Consider the following 22,708-nt stretch of genomic DNA (forward strand, 5'->3'; position numbering starts at 1 on the left):
CAGACTCAAGCCCTCTGTGAGTAGTTTATCTGGCCATCTTTAAGAGTAGAACAAGACAGCAAAGAAGGAGGCCGAATGCCTCATCTGTAGTCTTCAGTGTCTGTCATCTCAGTCTCATGTTATTCACTTGGAATACTCAATGTGATCCTATGTTGGTCAAATGTGGAGATATGAGTTGGGATTTTCAAAGATTTAGACATGAAAATCCTACTAATTCAGTTTCCACGATATGCATCTGAGGAAGTGAGCTGTAGCTCACGAAAGCTTATGCTCTAATAAATTGGTTAGTCTCTAAGGTGCCACAAGTCCTCCTTTTCTTTTTGCGAATAGGAGCTGTGTGGTTTAACAGTCACCTTTGAAAGTCTCAGATATAGGTTGTGGTAATGTCATTTTCCTGCTTGACAACCCTTTTCCACTCTAAACACTCACTAGTTTTCTTTCTGTCACACAAGTTATCCATCTTCTATTTTTTTGGTGATATGGGTACTCTTGACATATTTAATCTGTAGTCACCTTAATCAGTACTTGCTTCTCCTCTTTGTTTTCCATAAGTACTTATTCCCATCATTTTTTCTTATCCTAAATAAGTACCTAAAATAGCTACGTTTAGCCTATACCATGGCCTCACAACAGGGAATATCTCTGTGCCAAGAGCCTTTCCCAACTTTTAAAGAAAGGAAAATTTAAGATGAATAGCAGGAAAGGGAAATCCCTCAATATGGGATCCCAACCCTCAGTATGGGACCATCCTGCATTGTCAGGAAGATGAACTTGATAACCTACCAGGTAACTTAACTTACTCACTGGGGTGCTGTGAGGATTAATCAGTTAATGTTTTACAGCCCTATGAAACTGCAAAGTGCTATGTAAGTGCTAAATATTATTATTTTTTATTACATCCTTTGCACTTTACATGCAAGAGTGAACCATTTTGAGAAGACAATGCAAGTGTGTCTATTATTATCCATGTTCTCAATCATCATGAGCAAGTTCTGCAACTCAAATTTTCATCTCAAGAGTATGCTGCTGAAATGTAATTATTGGAGGTGTATAAATGGTCTGCTGTCTCAGATCTTTTGTAAACGTTAATCCTATTCTTATAAAAACCAACTCTAAAATGTAGCTGTTTGGAGTAGGGGCCTTCTTTTTGTTCTGTGTTTCTACAGCACAGTGGGGGTCCTGGTTGATGGCTGGAGCTCATAGATGCTACTCTAATACAAATAAATAATAATAGTCAACCAGAGGTAATGGTGTCACACAAAAGATCCAAAGCATACAATAACCTGAAAATTATAATGATGATGCAAATAGTCAAATTCTCCCAAGAAATTGTGACTCACATAATATGTAATATGGGAAACCAGATAGCAAGTGTGAAAAATCAGGACACTTTTTTTTGCGGGGACAGGGGTATAGCTGCATATATTTAAAAAGCCCCTAATATCAGGATGGTCCCAATAATATTGGGACATCTGGTCACCCTAGTGTTATAAATACTGAGATGTAATCACTTTATGAACATGGTATATGACCTAGTCAGTGACGGGAAGTTATTGTATACTGGGTCATCAGACTTTCCTGTACAAATGCATTGATCCAGCTTAATATGGGCAGTGGGAAGAATAAATAGGAAGGCAACACAGTGATCCCAGATAGCAACTTCCCAGAAAACCTCAGGAGGAATTACAAGACAATGGCACGTTTCCAGGCTATAGGCCACAATGACACAGCTATTTTGCCAGGCTGGGAGGCAAGAGATCAAAAGAACACTTAGTTAAAAGCCTTGCCAGCAAAAGAAGTGAGGAGAGGCTGAGGGTGGGGGGGAGACAAGCTGACAGAAGAAAAGCTCTGTGGAAGAGTCTATAGGGAATTAGTCCTGCCAAGGTCCCCATGTGGAGGATGGTTAAACACCTGGTAAACTATGCATGCATATAATCTGTTTTATTGTTTTTTAATATGTTTTCATTAAATTACTTTTGTTCTGAATAAATTATAATTGGCTTTAAGGAGGCTGTCTGGGGACTGCAACCAAAGGCCTGAGTCCTGAGTGGTAATGGGAAACTGTGAATTTAATGATAGTTTTGCCACTTTCTTCAGTGGAAATAAGATTGGGCCCAGTGGAGGGACAAGGATATACATGTGATATTTACTATTCCTTATCTTTTGGAAACGAATGGCACAATGGAGGTGGTTCCAGTAATCATGGTATCTATCTCTCACAACTCTACTATATTTGATTATTATTTGATTTTTGCATCCTGAGCAGAAACCTACCAGATTTGTCTGTCTCAATTCTGCTAAAGCTGAATATTTTCATACATATGTATGTATATCAAGTTTTTATGAGTATAATTTGGGCTTTTCAAAATAGTGACACAATAACAAAGCAAAATTGAGACATGCATGTAATTTAAATAATGATTCGGTTTTCTCTCTCCCTGGTGCTGGCACTTTGATGGTATTTTCCCTTCCATCTTCCTTCTGCTGTTCGTTCCCAATGAATGGATGTAGCTATGAGGCGACCACACCTAATGCAAAAGGTGTTTGATACTTCTGCCAACCACATATCAAACCTGAGGGACTTGGACGGTTGTGCATTTGGTGCTCCTGCTGAGTTTGCTAAAGGTTACTATAGCAGTGCTCTAGAAACAGCTTAAGATGGGAAGATAAGCTACAGGAACTGTCAGGTGGCAGCTGCCATTTACCTCTGGACACCATTTTTCACTGTCATAGACCCAGATCTTCAGCTACAGCCAAGCAGCACATCTCAGAGGGGAGTGTGCAAAACTGGCCTTCACATTTCTTTTCAGCTCAAATACACTCAATGAACTGTTCACATCAGCTTACAGACATAGGGCATGATTTTCTCCTCTGGCAGATCTCTGCTCCATGCAAGAAAGAGTGGGGAGCATCAGGTAGCCAGTTACAGCTCCATGATTATCAGGGCTACATTCAGTCCTGACAATGCTTAGAGCTGCTGCTGGGTTATGCTACTGGCATAGAGTTAGTAGAGGATAAACTGAGGGGAGTGGAGCTCTGCCACATTCACCCCACCAGACATGTCCCCTGTGCAGGGGTAGGGAAGCAGTAAGCACAGACCCAGATCTGGCATATTTACACCTAGCAGAGAGCCATAGGAATGATCCTGCTGGGCATTTGCAGCCTGATCTGAGCAGTGCAAAGAGACTTTAGCACTGTAGAGAATCTAGCTCAAAGAATTATTCACAGAAAACACTCTGTGAATAATTTTAAAGAAAAGAAAATTAAAAATTGCTCAGGGGCAATTTGTGAACAGAAAAAAGTGGTTAAATTTACCTAATAAATTATTTACAAGGTGAATAATTCATAGCAGATACAGGACAAGTTTAGAAGAGTGTGGTTCAGAGTCAGTAGGAAACTCCTGTAGTAAATGAAGTTGACAGAGAAAACTTTGCACTTTGTAAGACACAGTTTACTAGGCTGCAACATAGGAATTTCCATATAGAATCAGAAGAGTGGTCCATCTAAAGCTGCAAGAAACCCTGTAGTGGACAGTTATGAAATAACGTGCCCTAACGAAAGCTTCTTTTTAACCATGGCCCCAATCCTGCAAACACATTCATATGCTTTAACTTTAAGTGTTGGAGCAGAAGAGCTGATCAGGACATCTTTTGATAAAGTGGTTTTTTTCCACCAAAAAATGCCAATTCATCAAAACCAAACCTGTTCACTGGACAGGGTCAGTTTCAACAAATTTCCTGACTTCAAAAAGTTGAGAAAAAGTTTCAAAATTATCAAATGTCCAGTTTTGACATTTTCTAAATGAAAAGTTTCAGTTCTTTTTGGTTCAAAATTACTTTTCATTTGGAAATTTAACTTATTTTATACTAAAAAAGGATGGTTAGGGCACTTGCGTGGGAAGGTCAGTTCCCTGCACTGCCACAGACTTTCTGTATGGCCCTGGCAAATTACTTGGTCTCTCTGTGCCTCACTTTCCCAGCTGTAAAATAGGGATTATAGTACTTCCCAGGAGTGTTTGTGAAGATAAATACATTAAAGATTATGAAATGTTGAGATACTATGGTAATGGAGGTCAGATAAGCACTTAAAACAGATAAAATTACTGCCCTGCTTAGCTAACGAGATCTGCTGAGATCACAGCCCAAAGGGAATTTTGTAAGGCCAATAGCCGTTGATTATGTGAGGTACTATGTTTTGAACCCTGCTGCTGCAGAACCAGCAGGAGTTACAAACACTACTCTCAAGAACAGTGATATCAGTGTGGTGTGAAGAAGAATGCAGATACTCCATGCTCGGTTTGTTTTATGCTCCATAAGAAATTTTCTGAAATTGAAGAGACCAGTCTGACAGACATTTTCTCTCTCGTGCTGATTGGCTGGTTGCTCCAATGCCCTCCTACACAAGCAATTCACTTCAACCTCTCTCCACGTGTCCTCCATGCTCCTCTCCTTTCTTCCCTTCCCTGTCTCTGTTTCTTTCCTTCCCCTTTTCACTTTGGCTCCCACCCCTGTATATCCGCTGCTCTTTCTTTTGCCTTTTCTTTTAGCAATTCTCATCCTTACAAAACCAAATCTGAGTTTTTGTAAGGAGGAGAACCACCATGATGTTGACAAACCATCATATGGATCACTATGCTTGAATGTTGTATCCCTTTTTCCCCAGCTGCTCATCTATTTTTTCTAATTAGATTGTAAGCTGTTAGGGCAGGAAATGTTTCCTACTATGTTTGTACAGTGCTGTGCACAATGGGTTTCAAATCTTAGTTGAAGCCTGTAAGCATAACTGCTATACAAATAATAAATAGGTAGTTATATAAGATAAATAATTTTTTTCCGGGCCAAATTCCAGGTTGTGCCCATAATTATGCAACATCCCTGTGCCAATAAATAATGCAAGTGCTCCTACAAATTGGATAATTCCTGTGCAAATGTGTACCAGGAGTGGCCATTTCTACTGCAGCTACCTCACTTGTGTCCATAATAGTGAATGCAAATTAGGCATTCAATGGCACATGTTCTTTGCACACCTAAATTCTTTGGAAATCTGATACTTTATTTTCATATTTCAAAGGAGTTGTTGCAAATGATAGCTTTTATGTTTTTAAACCACTATCATACAGTTTTGCTGGTCCATCCTTAACCAACTTTATATTTTGCTTAGCTTTTCCTTCTTGTGCACATTTATAATTTTATGTATAACCTATTTGTAGTTTTTTATTTATTATCTGCATATATGCTCACACAAAGTTGTGAATTCATTGGTTTAAGTTACACACTTAATGTTATTTTAACATAGGGATTTTTTTAATGTAATGATATTTAATTTGCATTAGCACAAGTGACATACAATGGATCATGCTATTATCATGATTTATATCAGATGAACTGGCATAAATTCAACATTATAAATTGAGCCTATAAATGAAACTATTATTTTACAGGCATTACTGTAATAGAAAGGCTAAGGACCCTCAAGTCAACCTTAGTCAAACCCACTCTTTAGAGTTCTATATTTTATGCCTGCAATAAATGCTTTTGTGAAAGCCCATAACCCACTAAAAAAAAGTCATTCGAAGTCTATTAATTATAATAATACTATCCAAAAAACTGTGAGGGCTTATTTTTGTGACATCACTCTGATTTCTTACTGCCTTAAATTATCCCTTTGTTGGCTTGCTGAGATTAACAGTCATACTTTTGTCATTAAATATAAGGAGTTTTAAAGCCTGATCCACCTTAGCTCTAATTGATATTGCTTTCATTTGGCAGATAGTGACCTGATTTATAATTTAAATATGCATCATTATATGCATCTCTTCTGTATAATGAAAAAGCAAAGTTACTCTCATCTTTTTCTGCAATGTTAACATCAAGGAAAAGTATCTTTCTTTTTTCCCTTTTATACTCTGAGCCTAATTGAAAACTGTTCATTGAATTTCAACATGATAGAAAAGTCTTTTTATCTCTCAATTTGTCCATTAGCTATTATAATTGAAGTATCTGCTACACAGCTGAATTGATATTGTTCTTGTTTAAATTCTGGATTTCTCTAAATCTTCCATGAGGCATCAACTAAAAAAAAATATGGGTTAGGAGACATTAGCTAGCAATAATGCCTAAATGGGACATTAGACTAGCACTCCACATGTATAAAGCTTCAGAAAGTAGGAAGTCATCTAATTTTGCTGGAGAACGTGTTGCATAATAATCTTAACAGCATGACCGTAAGGATTGCTAATTGCCACATCTGTTTAACATCTGTCAGATGTTTGCCATATGTTGCCATCAATATTCCAACTGAGTACATTACAGGGAGTTTGATTGTCTTCAACTGTTATTTATTTGCCACAGACATTACTAAAGCCAGTGAGTCTATTTATGTTAGATCACTAATTATGTTTTAAAAGCTTAATGCAATGTCCAGTTTTTCAGGTTCTCTAGACCCCATTTTTGGGATGTAACCATTAACTTTACTTTTCTGCAACTTTCTGAACTGATTATGAAACTTCAACTTTATGATAGTAAATAATTTTTCCACAAAATAGCTTATTCATGTTATTTTATGCTTTAATAGTGAAGTTTTTAAGATTTGTTAAATATACCACTCATTTACAAAACCCTCTTAATAAAAAAAAGAATAATAATTAACATACTACCTAGATCTTATGTAGTGCTGTTCAGCAGTAGATGTCAAAGGGCTTTACAAAGGAGGTCAGTATTACTATCCTTTGCTGATTTATTAGCTATCATGTCCATAGTTCAGGGATGGAGATAGTTTCATTGTCAAAAAAGAGGGTTTGGTGGTTGGACTCCTGAGTTCTATTCCCATCCCTGAAACTGACTTGTTCTTCTGAAAAGCCTCACAATGACCTTGGATAAATCATGTAACCTCAATTTACCCATCTTTAGAAAAGTTAACACCTACCTACTCCACAGATGTGACATCAGGACTAATTCATTAATGCTTAACCAGATCCTTGAGTAAAGGGTAACATGGTGCAAAGTGTTATTCATATATTTATATAAAAAGACCATATGCTTGGTCTTTTAGTGATCATTTAAATTTTTTAAATCTATATATTTTACTGGACTATGCTAAGCAACACAGTACTTTTTTGTTAAATGTTACCATTAACTAGAAAGCAGAGATTGACAGACTGCAAACGAGGCAAAATATGTATGATCTGATTTAATATGAGTTGATAGATGTCACTGATCTTCATTATAAATAGTGTGTGTAAATTCCATATGATGTATTATTTATCCATAGTAGCTGCCTTTTTGTTTCATTAATAAACCTGGAAATCAGAGATATACAGTTCTGATGATGAGATTTTGGCAATACGAGACATTCTGGTATTTGTCTGCAATTGCTCAATTATTTGCTGATTTTTTCTTTCTATATAAATTATTTAAAAATGGGATATTTGTTCAAGACTCTTTTGATTTTAGCTCATTTGTCCAGCTGAATTCTTTTTTCTTCTTTAATGAAAAAAGATAGTGCAGTGTAAGGATTTCCACTTTGACCTAAACCATAGCTCCTTTTAAAATTTCCATTCTATTGCACCACATGGGCTATGTTAAACTTGTTTGCATTAGGCTATGAAAGGTCTAATAATCTTAACCAAAGCTCACAGTACAATGAGTCGTCAGCTGAAAATAAATCATCTTTTGGTCAAAAGCACCCAGATGCTACTATACTACCCATAATTAGAAATAGGTAGTAGGATTCCACTAAGGCAGTGTTTACTGATATGCACATTTTGTCCTGTCTGAGGATATTAAAAAAGATACAGATGTCAAACTCTAGAGGGCACCAACAGTAGCAAATGGACATAGTGCACTATCTTAAATCTCATTTTGAAAACTAATAGTTAAACCTAATCTCTGATCTTCACATTTTTAACCCAAATTAATCTGAGAGGAAAGTGTGTCTAATATGTTAAAACGTTAAGGGAAATCTTAATAAAGTTGACATAACTGGAGTAACAAAAGCTTTGGATAAAGTCCCTGATTAGATGGATCACTTGATGATTACCTGTTCTGTTCATTCCCTCTGGGGCACCTGGCATTAGCCTCTGTCAGAAGACAGGATACTGGAATAGCTGGATCTTTGGTCTGGCCCAGTATGGCCGTCCTTATGTACTAATCCTATGGGAACTTGCCACTTTCCAGGCGGATATTACCTGGGAGACAGTATATTTCTAAGCTTTTTAATGGGCATTGTGCTGGACTCTGGAAATCTGACAGACATGAATTATTGGAATTTCCTTCCCTTGAAGGAAAACAATTTTGGGAGGGGGAGGCGGGTTTATGATAAATAGCTCAGTAAAGTTGTCTGTCCAGTCACAATGTCTGTCCAGCATACCAGTAGTTTAAAAAGTTAATAGGATGCTTGCATGCATTAAAAAAAGGATAGAGTAAAATAACATTTTTAAGTGAATGCAGTGGCATAATATTGAAAATAGGAGGCCTTCTTCTTGAGTTCTCTGGCCATTTTGTGGCTGCCCCACTTAAGGAAGAAACAGTAGACACTGACCGAAAGAAGGCCATTGAAGATGGTTAAGGATATATTGGGGTTTTCTTATGACAAGATATTTAAAATACTCAGGCCAAGATTTTCATAGTAACCTACCAGTTCCCAAGTCAGTGGGAGCTGTGGGGGTGCTCAACACCTCTGAAAATCCTGCCGCTTTTCATGAGCTGTTGAAGAATCTGATTTTTAGAAGCACTGACTACCAGACGCGGCTGTTGGGAGTTAATGGCAGTCGTGGATCTTGAGTACCTCTGAAAATCAGGCTTTCTGTATACTTAACTCTTTGCCTCCAAGTGAGAAAATTTTGGCCTAAGTTTATTCAACTGACTGAGGTTTTCAAACGTAAAAAGTGATTTTTTTACTAAAATCAAAAGAGTCTTGAACAAATATCCCATTTTTAAATAATTTATATAGAAAGAAAAAATCAGCAAATAATTGAGCAATTGCAGACAAATACCAGAATGTCTCGTATTGCCAAAATCTCATCATCAGAACTGTATATCTCTGATTTCCAGGTTTATTAATGAAACAAAAAGGCAGCTACTATGGATAAATAATACATCATATGGAATTTACACACACTATTTATAATGAAGATCAGTGACATCTATCAACTCATATTAAATCATCTAGCCCTCCCCATAAAAGGCAAGCAAAGGAACCCTTGAAGAAATGAAAGGGCAAAACATTTAGAAAAGGTAGGGATGAGGCTGCTTTAGGAGCCATCTCATCAAGCTATGTAATCCAATGACCTGGGTGAGGTGGTCAAGACTTTGCTTACACCAGTGAGTTCAGGCAGACCTTTAAAGGGAAAATTTCAAAGACACAGAGAAGAGTTAGGTGCCGACCTGCCATTGAAATCCTCTGGGAACTGGGTACCAAGCTTTCCTGTGTGCCTTTGGAAATCTTCAATCTTAATCATCTAAAAGTGATCCATGTTCTCCAGGCAATCTCCTTATTTTCTTCTTACGTGCATTTCTAATGCTGTTTCTAGACAATTCAATTGTGATTTTCTTATCTGTATACCACGGAGAATACCATACAAGACTTTATAAATAGCCATTAAGTTTATCTGCCTGTCACTTGGTTTTGATTATGCCAGATGACAAATTTTCTTGTCAAGGTTCCTTCCCCACTCTGAACTCTAAGTACAGATGTGGGGACCTGCATGAAAGACCCCCTAAGCTTATTCTTACCAGCTTAGGTTAAAAACTTCCCCAAGGTACAAACTTTGCCTTGTCCTTGAACCCTATGCTGCCACCACCAAGCGTGTTAAACAAAGAACAGGGAAAGAGCCCACTTGGAGACGTCTTCCCCCAAAATATCCCCCCAAGCCCTACACCCCCTTTCCTAGGGAAGGCTTGATAAAAATCCTCACCAATTTGTACAGGTGAACACAGACCCAAACCCTTGGATCCTAAGAACAATGAAAAATCAATCAGGTTCTTAAAAGCAGAATTTTAATTAAAGAAAGGGTAAAAGAATCACCTCTGTAAAATCAGGATGGTAAATACCTTACAGGGTAATAAGATTCAAAACATAGAGAATCCCTCTAGGCAAAACCTTAAGTTACAAAAAGACACAAAAACAGGAATATATATTCCATTCCGCACAACTTATTTTACCAGCCATTAAACAAAAGGAAATCTAACGCATTTCTAGCTAGATTACTTACAGACTTTACAGAAGTTTTTGAGACTGCATTCCTGATCTGTTCCCAGCAAAAGCATCACACAGACAGACAGACACGCCCCCAGCTTTGAAAGTATCTTGTCTCCTCATTGGTCATTTTGGTCAGGTGCCAGCCAAGTTATCTTAGCTTCTTAACCCTTTACAGGTGAAAGGGTTCTGCCTCTGGCCAGGAGGGATTTTATAGCACTGTATACAGACAGGTGGTTACCCTTCCCTTTATACTTATGACAGTTCTCATATATTATGAGAAGAGATCATGTGATTGTTTCGAAAAAGGAAAAAAAATACTTGTCAGCATTGTACTTAGCCTTGTAGTGGGTATAACCTCAATAATGCCAGCTCAATCTCCATCCTTTTTCCTCCCTGAGGTCCAGGAAGAATGATCTCTATAGCTTTTGGGTGCTTCTTGCTATCCATTCTATTGTGGACAGTGGTGAGCTCCTTATCTGGATTATGGTTATGTGGCCAAAGCATTGCCTCATCTTCAGTTTGATCATTCCTAACCATTCCATGGAGCTTATACACTGAAAAGAGGGATGAGAGGCAATTGTCAACAGTTTGCTCTTTTAAATATGGATAGATATTACTCATGTAATTTGACAGTTCTTGACTCTCAGCTGTATAATGTCAGTGAAATGGTAGGAATTTCAGCAGCCTAACTTCTGTCTTACTTCAAGATAAGTTTATCAACTGTAGCCCGAATCTATGCAACGCATAAGCAAATCAAAACTCATGTCATGTTGAACTGCTGTACTGATGCCTGCTTCTTACTATTGCTTAACATGTCCGTATGGTCTTAGTTGTGTGGCAGTTTGTAAGTTCATAATTACATTGTAAAGCTTTTGGGGCAGGGATTGGCTCTGATTATGTGTTTATACAATGCATCGTGCAATGAAGCCTTGATCCTGACTAGGGTCTCTGAGTGCTAACGTAGTACACATAGTGTGTAATAAACATGATGACAGGTGATGGTCAATCTTCATAGTCCTTCTACTTTCATCAGTTATGCACTTTGTCTACAATGTGGAGACTCTTTGTAGCATTAAAAGGCTTGTCAAATAACGTGAAAATGATAACTGACATTTATATTATGCTTTTCATTACAGAGATTCTCAAAGAGATATACAAGAATCACTTCACCTTGCCCACATAGGCAACCACCTCTGGAGACTGCTGTGGCAGCTGTTTTCCAGTGTATAGCAACACTACAAAACTGTTTAAGGTAAGTTATGTGTCATTGACCACATTTTCATACATTTTAGTTGCTTGACTGAATGTCTAATTTGTGCATCTGATGTGATGATTGCTATTGCACATCCAATTTGAGGAATGTTATGCAAAAAATACTGATTTTTCTGTTTAATTTTAAAAAAATAACATTCGGAGGAAGAAATCACTTAATATTCTAAGACAGTGGTTCCCAAACTTGTTCCGCCGCTTGTGCAGGGAAAGCCCCTGGCGGCGCAGGCTGGTTTGTTTATGTGCTGCTTCCGCAGGTTCGGCCGATCGCGGCTCCCAGTGGCCACGGTTTGCTGCTCCAGGCCAATGGGAGCTGCTGGAAGCGGCAGCCAGTACATCCCTCGGCCTGCGCTGCTTCCAGCAACTCCCATTGGCCTGGAGCAGCAAACCACGGCCACTGGGAGCTGCGATCGGCCGAACCTGTGGACGCGGCAGGTAAACAAACCGGCCCGGCCCGCCAGGGGCTTTCCCTGAACAAGCAGCAGAACAAGTTTGGGAACCACTGTTCTAAGCTGACACCTCTTCTTGGGGTCTCCAAATTCATCTTTTCTGTGTCTATCTTGTAAACTCCTCAAAGAGTTTTGTGTCTGTCCAGTGATAAGCACATTGTTGGCACTTAGCAAATAATAATAAATATTAATTAATAAAATGTGTGTATATAAATCAGGTGTGCAGTTGTGTCTTAACAATATGAAAATCTGGACCTATATTCCTTTTCATCATGTATCATTTTCAATATAAACACAAATAATTTTAGATTTCAAGAATATGAAATGTGTACATAAGCTAGTATTATTAATCTGTGTATAAATTTTGATGTAGGTATTTATCGAGTTAAATAAATGTAATTAGGGCCATATTCTCTTAATTGGCAGAGCTGTGCTTGGTACAGGACCAAGTGGGTGGAAGGCAACAGTAGCTTTCAACTATCCTTTTGCCACAATCTTGGGAACAATCTGGGCGTTGCCTGGCCTCCAACATGGGTTTAAACTTACACTAGGCTGCCCAAGACTCCATGGGTTTGTTCTGAGAGCTGGAAATTGCTGGGGCTTAGGCAAGGAGTGGTGCAAAATAAGGTTGAGAATCAGCTTCTTATTTTTTAAAGTGCAGTAATTATATATCCAAGGGCAGAGTTTGATCCAAAATGTATGATGTGTACTAGCAAAATCTCTTTTTTGATTGTTTTGCCATCTTTAGAGTTGGTCAGAAAATGGGCTTTTTAATAGAAAAATTCAATGTTTCAAAAAACTAAAAAAAAAACCCCAAACCTAACACCTTTCAGTTTTCAAGAACCAAAAACTGTAAACATTCACAGAAAACCTGAAAGTGTTTGGCTGAAACCTGCCAAAAACTGAAAAAAATTCTGCTGAAAACTAAACCTTTTTCAGTTTTTGGCTAAAAAAAAATTGATGTTTAGATTTTCAGTTTTCCAACAAGAAATAAAAAATTTTGGAGTAAAGCAGACTCTTTTCATAACCATTTTTCTTTTGTTGAAAATGCAGTTTTACAACAGAAACAAATTTGAGTGGAAAATTTTCAACCAGCCCTTACCACCATCGAATGCCAGGATGCAAATAGCTTTGCAGCCTCTGACATTTGGCCTCCAAACTTCTGATACTTTTCAACAAGACAGAACTGGCATCACAGAAATGGCAATTTTAATTAAAACTTTCTCATTCACATACAGTACTGCATATCAGCAACATACCTGAGAAAACAAATACTTCTCAGCATATACAAGTTCAGCAGTTTTACTGTACACAAATAGGTGATGCTTTATAATAAAGGTGAGTTCCACATAGATCCATTTACCCCCAACAAATTCTAGCAAATTTTGATTGCTTCTCAGCTTTTTCCTATGGTAGCAAAGAATTTCCTGGTGCATTCCAAGACATGATTTTCAAAGCGTGTGAGGTGAGGAAAAAAATCGAATTAATTTTTCCTCACAAGTAAAAGACCTCCGACTACTACCTTCAGTAGCTCAGGTACATGTGCTGCTGGGCTATGCTGTTTCTCATGTGTCAGTGCTATGTACAATTAAATAAATAATCCACAGAGGTTACTGAAACTAATTCAGTAATAGCAAATTATAAACACAGGTCTGGAGACCAGGCTTTCCAAGTACAATAATACTCGTAAGGTGGGCAAGAGCAATCTACAAAAACTCTTCCTAATCCTGGTCCAGATTTGGGGCTGAGATTTTTAAAGATGCTGAAGGAATTTAGATGCCTAGCTCTTATTTAATTTTAATGGAATTTCTCGTCTTAATTATTTTAGGAGATTTTTTAAATTTAACTGTAAGCTTTTTGTTTAAAATTATTGTTTTCTTATTATTTTTAAAGCTGTCTTTGCTACCTCTTCTAATGCCCATAAAAATACCTTGTATTTCAGTAGCACCTTCCATCTGATGATCTTCAAGTTCCTTGCATATTAGTAACTAAGACCTGTGTGAAAAGATACATTATTATCCCCGTTTTACAAATAGGGAAACTGAGGCACAAAAAGCTGCATATAAAATCTATACCTCTTAACTCCCACTCCTATCTCTAAGCCACAAGACCATCCCATCTGCCATTTATTATGGCCATCTACTGATTTCCCAACTGCTCTTTTTTCTACTTCACCTCTCTATTGGACACTTAACCCTACATTTCCAAAGTGGTGCCTGTAGTCTTTCAACTCCCATTTATATCAATCGGAGTTAAGATGCTAACTCAGTGCACAATTCACCCTTGGACAGAGAGGGGCCAGCACAAGAAATGGTGCACTATGTTGGCCCGCTACACAGGGTGAAATTTCACCCTCAGTTCATGACAATTTGAAAATGTAAGACATGGGCTGAGTCTGTCTAGATGTGTATGATGTAACTGGTGCAGAAGTACTGGCATCTTCCGCAGCAAAGAAATGCATGTGTCATGCTGAAAATGTGTTTCCTGTGGCAAATCTTTGGAAGACCCTAATCTGCTGTAGTCTTTGAGTCTCAAGACACTTCTTAGAATTATCTGAGTAATTTACTGGGGAAGGCATGGCATTAGTGGCATGAGCAGAGAACTGGGAACCTGATATACCTTTCCTTCAAAATTTGACAGTGACTCCCACTGTGGTCGTGAGCAAGTCCCCTTAACCTCTCTCCCTCATTTTCCGCCAATCTGTGACATGGAGATAAAAAAATATTCACCTCCTATGGATCCTATGGATGCTATGAGGACCAATTAGTTAATGTTTGTCTAGTTCTTTTGAAAATAAAAACGGCTAAGTATGATTATTTGTAGCATATTCTTATTTCTTTGTTTGATTTGGGGGCGGGGAGGAGAGAGGTGCAGTCACAGAAACAGCCTCATGAGACGTACATCTTATTTTCATGAGAGTCCCCAGAGATAGCAGTTATATTACTCAAAAGTTAACTTTATGTTGTAAAATACAGGTAGCAACCAGTCAAAAGACACAAAGTGTCTCTGGAATTTAAACTTGAGTGTTTTGCTTAATACAGCTGAGCAGAAATTTGTGCTGTCAGTGAAGTTTTCAGAGTCAGGCTATGCTATTTAAAATGGAATTTCACACTAATGAGACTAAAATAAAAGAATGTCTGGAAGGAGATTTCAAAGTACACTCAATTGTATCAGTCACCGCATATAAACAGAGAAAATTGCATCTGTAACCAAACAGCATCCTCTGCTGGACAATAACATTTATTCAAATGGCTTTTACCAAAATGTTGACATTGTGTTTTGAAGACAATGTTTGGAGTCATACTGGTCCTGAAGGAAAAGAGGAGAAAGTACGGTGCTATAGATTATACATTTGGCATAAAGAACTACTCTAAACATTAGTCTTTAAAATGGTGCTTCATGTTAAATCTCCAAATCTGGATAGAAAGTTAGACTCCATTTACTCCAAGAGTAGATCTTAGAAGCACAGAATCGTAGGACTGGAAGGGACCTCGAGAAGTCTTCTAGTCCAGTCCCCGGCACTCAAGGAAGGACTAAGTATTCTCTAGACCATCCCTGACAGGTGTTTGTCTAATCTGCTCTTAAAAATCTCTAATGACTGAGATTTCACAGCTGCCCAAGACAATTTATTCCAGGGCTTAACTACCCTGACAGGAAGTTTTTCCAATGTCCAGCCTAAACTGCCCTTGCTGCAATTTAAGCCCACTGCTTCTAGTCCTATTCATTTTTAGCACATTTTGACTTTATCCTTTCATGTTTTATCATTAATATAATTCCTTTGTGTGCGTGGAGGGGGGGATATTTATCAGACCTGGGTTAATAATTTGTAACAAATAACATTCAACAAATGCACTCGCTCTCTCTGAATAGACTGTAAACAATTTACAATTTTTTCCACTGTATTTTTTTATATAAAAATTTTTGGGAAGGAATTTCTGTAGCTAATTTTTAGTCCATGGTTCTTTTATAAGCAGTTTGTTGCCAGTATTCGATACTCCGTCTGTTCTGAGTAGAGACACTTGGTATGTTTCTGTTCCTTGGATAAACCTAACTCTCATAATCAGGTTTCCAGTGCAAATCTGAAATTAGCTATCAATGTCTATTCTACAATATTCCCTTAAAATTCACTGTTCTTGCCAGTAAACTCATTTGCTACAAGGTTCACAGAAAGCAAACACCGAAGGGAGTGTGACCACAGTCAGAAAGAATTAGTTTTAAAATTCAAATTAATATTAGCTGCATTTTTGCATAGTATTTGCCCAGCTCTAATATTTAACCACAGAAATTGCTCTAAAGGAACATAAGACATTACCCTGCCATATTTGCTATCCTTTAACAATTTCATGCTCCTTTCAACACCTGGACAAATAGACTACTGACAATTTCTTGTGACATGATGTAAACCTTTAGGAAGGATTATTAACTTCGGAGTGCATGGGTGATGCAGAGTTCAAGAACATCCCTGGTGCGGTGCAAAAGCAAAAGAGGCCTTAGGTTAGGACTGAATAAACCAGATGCCCCAGTAATTTAGAGGTTTGTAGTTGAAATTGCTCAGCATGAATGTCAGCTGGGTGTTTTGTAAAACAATCACTATAAACAATTAAAAATGTGTTATCAATAGGGCTCTTTGCAAACCAAACTTGGCAAAAAAGATTTGTACATTGTAAGGCCAAAAGGGACCATAAGACCTCCTGTGTAAAAGGCCAAAATTAGGATCCCATGCAAATGAGACTTAGCCTAAATGGCCAGTATGGGATCAAACCCTTGACCTCAGTGTTAGTAGCACTACAGTTTAACCAAATAAGCGAGCCAGCCCACAACAAAAAGCTTTCTCAAAACAAGAGAATGAATGAGAGGCCTTTATATAGTCAGTCTAATGCTCTCCCAGCTGACCTATTTTTTTGTCAGGTGAGTAGGGTCAGTCTATACTGGGATTTATTCCTTAAGGGTTATATTGAGTTTTTAAATTCAGTCCTGGAGGCTGGGGCAGTGCATAGCTGCACTGTTCCTTCCAACTCTGAGACACAATTCCTTCGCTGCTCCACACTTGCTCCAAGGATGAAATATGCTACTGCAGCCTTTAAAAGAGTCCTGCTTCCTTCACCCCTTGCAGTCAGTCAGCACCACTGGCTGTCACACTGGGAAAATGGGAAGAACCATCATTGCACCAATTTTCTTGTCCATTAAATGTCCATTCTTGTCTGTCATATTAAACATCACAGGTACTAATAACATATAAAGGAGCCTTTACACATATGAATCATCCTATTGAACTCAGTGGGAGCATTTGTATGATTAAGGAATATGGGCATGTGGTTAGGATTTGCAGGTCCAGGCGCTAAGAATGCAGTATACTCCCCACTAGTTTCATAAATGCTTCAAAATTATACAACACAAAACGCATTTTTCCCCAGTCTTATCCATCATCACTATGTCAGGTTGAAGACATCTTTTAATTAAAAAGGTGGGAAGGCTTGATCTCCTATGGCTAATATAGAAGCAGTGATCATTTTTACAGTCATCAGACATAGTGAAACACTCTTAATTCCTTTTATTTCTATTTGCACAAATTGGGGTTGGAAGGGGGGCGGAGGAGCCAGAGAGAGTTTTTATTTTAATTTTATTTTATTTTATATATTTTGTGGAGAGATCAATAGGCATTACCAGTACTTAAATTATGGGGCCTTATCTAAATGCTTGGACTTTATGAAAGATGATAAGATTTGTAGAGAAAAACCTCAAAGAAGAATATTATTCTTGGTAAGCTTTGGTGTGCATGAGTTAATAAATTATAGTAGTCCTGGTCCTTAGGAATTCTGTTCTGTCTAAATTTCAGTTTTGTTTTCCACTTTCCTTCCCTGGCGGAGTTGAAGCTGGGAATAGCATCACTCAATGGCTCATTAGTTTGATAAACTGGCATAAGTGACTATAGCTACAATAGGTACCTCTAGAACAGAAGCATTTATGGGGCTCACGGGAATTCTGAAAAACACCAGAAAGTCTTTAGGTACTGAATCACAGCCACGTATTCTGAATCTTTAATTTTTTTATTTTTTTTCTGCAAGAATGTCAGCCCTAAAATATGGAATATGCTTTTCCCACTTGGTTTCTATTACTTGTAAAGCATTCAAAAGCTTCTAGAATAGAATTATCTCTGTACCATGCTAGAGAGCAAGCAAAACTCCTCCGAGTATTAAAGGAGTCCCTCTGCTGGGGTTGCTTTCCATTTTCGACCCAATAATATCATAAAAATGACTAAATATTAGTCTTGAGCTGTGCAATTTTGAATCCATCATATATTTGTTAGTTATCATGTTTATCCTAGCAGTGTTTCACCATGCTGCTTTATTTATACAACACATGGCTAAATAAATTTCACAAGATAACTAGTTTATTTTCAGAAGTGACATATCCATCAAAATAACCTGTTAATTATGACATAGCAAACCTTCAGTATAAATTGTTTGTTTTAAAGGTTGTTCAGGTTATGATAGCAGCCAACCAGTATCTAGGAAAAAAAGAGAATTTTAAAAAGAAGCACAAAGCAATAAGAAGAGAAAGAAGGAGTGACAACCACAACAGAGACAGGGCTGGCAAAGATGAAAAGTAAGATGCAGATGCCTTTTTTTAAAAAATCCAACCACTTTAGAATTCTTTGTTGTGGCTCTGATGAAGCACATACTAAGCTTAAGCATGAATAGGAGTTATGTATGTATTTAAAGTTAGGCATGCAAGTATGTGTTTTGCTGAATAGAGATATATTTAAGCATATGCTTAAAACTAAGCCTGTGCTTAAATGATTGCTGAATCAGGGCCTGACTGTCCCAAATAGCAAGAGGGAAATTAGCATTCAGTGCATCACTAGTAGGACTCTGGGTTTTCCCAAAGCTACAGACAGCAGATCTAGGCTGCAGAACCAGGGCCGGCTCTAGGTTTTTTGCCACTCCAAGAGCGCAACTGCCCAAGCAAAAAAAAAAAAAAAAAGGGTGGTCGGAATGCTTACTTTGCCTTTTGCCTAGAGCCGGTCCTGTGCAGAACCTGTTGAAGAAAATATTGTGAGGATCAATTAATTTGAAGTTTTAGGACCCAGTTTAACTCCCACTGAAGTTGCTGACCACAAGATGCTAGGTACTCAGCACTTTGGAAAACAGGCCACTCATTGAAGTACCTAAATATGAATTTCACCATTTCATTTTACAAAGCTTGACCTATATCCTCTAAATGCACAATATTTTTCCAAGTTAAATGAAGGTATAAATGGTTTGATATTAGGCCTAGATCTTCAGAATTATATGTTTGTGCACTTAAAACCTAAATCAGGTTGTGCATTTACCACAGCTCTGCATACAATTGGTGCATATGCAAACAGACAGCATATGTGCACGCAAATGATGCAGCTGGTCATTTGTTTGTTCAGCTTCACACACACTGTAATTTAACATGTAAATTCCAAAAAGTGAGGCTGATGAACATTAGTAATAAATCATTGATGTGTGGAAATAAATACGTATAATCAGAAGCTTACCTGGAAACTGAGTTTAATCCAGGATACTTACCCCTAAAATTTCCTAATCATGGCCCTGCATTTTTTATTTTGTGATGGGCAACAAAGCTTGATTGCTGCACAAAACACTGAAAATTTACCCAGCGTAGTTTTTAAACCAACTTTCTGACAATGAATAATTAGATATATTACAAGGAAACAAATTGTTATTTGGTTATATTATTCATTTGAGGTATATTCTCTGTTGTCAGTGTGTTATGCGTTAGCACAGTGAATAATATTCACACCGAATTATTTTAGGGTTCATAGAGCAGTAAGAGATATCTTCATTTAATCCGATCGCTTAATCTGAGAAGCACACTTATATTGAAAATATTGTATAAATAGAGAATGTATTTGATGTCAAACTACCTACCTTGCATTATGAATTGAAATGACATTATTTTAAAACATTTGAAAAAGAATTATTGTAATTATACGTTATCATCATGGAGACAGATTACCTATTCTTTTAACATAATTAATTTGATGCACAATGAATTTATGTTGCTGCATATGTCATTATCCATCAATATAATGATGAATTACTAAGAATTATTTTCTAGAATCTTTATTTTAATTGCCCTGTTTATTTTTCTATAAATCCATCCTTCATTTGTCTCTTTCTCCTATCTCTGAAAATTTTAATTACGATTTACATTTATTTTCCTTTTCCCGCACCCACTGGACCTGATTCTCATTTCACATGCAGTGGTTTTACCCCACTGTAAATACACTGGGTACAGGGGAATAAATCCTGATTTACATCAGTGCCTGCAAACTTAGAATGAGGCCATATGCCTTTTTTAATTCCAATAATTTTTACCTTTGTACTTTTCGTAATATTTCTCTTCTCCTACACCCATTCCTTTAACATTCCTTTAATCTGATTTTTTTTCTCTTCCCTGTTAAACCTTTCCCACTCTATCTGGTTTGCAAGACAAATACAACAATAAAAGGTATAATATTTTAGGGGTTTGTCTCACTTTTAGAGCTTTATCTATAGTTCATATAAATTAAAAGGTATCTTTCGGTTTACTTCAGGGGATTTTGGATCAGCTCTCTGGTTTTTCTATGATGGCAAGCTTGGATAACACTGCCCCTGTGTGATCTCAAATGACATAAGGATGTCTGGAATTTTTGTATAAAGGTAATAGTATATGCAGTTCTTGCTGTGCATAAATCCCTTTCCTTGGGAAACGAGTTAGGCCATGATTGTCCAATGCAGTGCTCTGAAATGGCTGTTTAGAATTCCCTGGTTAGGGAACTGTTTACACCCGTATGTTTTTTAAATTCTTCTTTCATGATTGGTTTCAGAGTAACAGCCGTGTTAGTCTGTATTCGCAAAAAGAAAAGGAGTACTTGTGGCACCTTAGAGACTAACCAATTTATTTGAGCATGAGCTTTCGTGAGCTACAGCTCACTTCATCGGCTGCATGCCGTGGAAACTGCAGCAGACTTTATTTATACACAGAGAATATGAAAAAATACCTCCTCCCTCCCCACTGTCCTGCTGGTAATAGCTTATCTAAAGTGATCATCAGGTGGGCCATTTCAAGCACAAATCCAGGTTTTCTCACCCTCCACCCCCCCACACAAATTCACTCTCCTGCTGGTGATAGCCCATCCAAAGTGACAACTCTTTACACAATGTGCATGATAAGAAAGTTGGGCCATTTCCTGCACAAATCCAGGGGTTCAGTAGGCCCTATAAAGTCAGATATGAAAACCCGGTCTCTGTCCAAAACAGCTTTCAATTTAAATAAAGCCCTAATCCTGCAAACATTATGCACTTGATAAAATTTACTTCTGTGAGTCAAGTTATGCTATGCTTAGTGTTTATAAGAATATTTCTGTAGAAACATCTCATGAACTGGGTGATTCTTTTGAAAGTTAAACATTGTTTAGTGTGGTTAAATATGGAAGTTCGCTGAATTGATCTTCAGCGGTGCTGTAACTCAGAACTGCTTTCTAACATTGTGTGTGAAGTTCCACAGATTAAAGAGTACAAGAGTGCAGCTTCACCCCTTTTTCATTTCAGGAGGTGTTGGCAAATGTCTTTCCTCAGAGTGCCCTCAGTTCTTTCCTTGCAAGCGTAGGGAGCTAAGAAGCTCAGGCTGCTATTGACATGCTGGACTGGCCCCAAAATGCTTGTTAGTAGAGAAATGGCAGGAATAAGGGGAAATAAATTCCTTTATGAACTGCCAGCTGTAGAAGTGATGTTTGCCTGCATCTAATGCTATGTCTACACTATGAGTTAGGGATATAGTTCCCAGCTCACATACACATAGTTGCACTAGTCTGATGAGAGCTACCACAAGTATAAATATAGTAGCTTAGCCGTGACAAGTACAAACCTGCCTGAACCCCATAAGTAAGTACTCGACAGCTGCACTATTTTATACTTGTACTTCCTATGAGTTAATGTATTTCTTCTTTTTAATCTTATTCAGCTGACTGAGTATCAAGAGTAATAGTGATTGTTGGGGAACTGGATGGTTCCAAAGACTGGTAATGCATTGGCTACTGTGCCTTTCACCTCTGTCCACTGGCACTGGAACAGTTTTTCTAGTGGGGGTTCTGAAAGTCATTGAACAAAACTGTAAACCCTATATATGATGGAAACCACTTCAAGCCACGGGGCGCTGCTGCATCCCCAGCACCCCTAGTTCCAGCGCCTTGGTCTCATTGGTTCAACTCCAGTCTTCACTGGTATCAATTAAAAGTTGTTACCCAAGTGTCTCTGGACATCCAGTCCAAAGGAGAAGGCAGATTAGTGAGTAAATTTTCAATTCTGTTGCCCATGCTGTATCTGTTGTGTGGATAAAGGAAGGACTTCAGTCTTCCTGGGTGTCATTCTAGCCCCTTCCACAGGTAATAAATTCAGTGAAAACAAACAAAAACCCAAAACAAATAATGTCTGAGATCTGTAGTATTTTCTAATTGGGTCAGGCTGATGTTCTGATGGAAGGGCAATAACACAGTGAAAACTTATGAAAACAAATTATTCTACACTCCAAAATACAACTGTAGCTGAAATGAAGTATAGTACTATTGCAGAAAAAAACAATTTGGTTATATCTACCTTGGATAAAAGTAAATATGCTGGAAAAAATAGTAAAAAGGGTGAGAGCTGATGTTTCAATGATGAAGCCTTCTCTAAACTGTGGAAAAATAGATTAAGGTTGATTGTTATAACTATCCTAACCATGATATATTTTGGACACACTCCAAAGAAAGCATCATTAGC

The sequence above is a fragment of the Lepidochelys olivacea genome (assembly GCF_965140295.1).
Source record: "Lepidochelys olivacea isolate rLepOli2 genome assembly, chromosome: 13".
NCBI lineage: Eukaryota > Metazoa > Chordata > Testudines > Cheloniidae > Lepidochelys > Lepidochelys olivacea.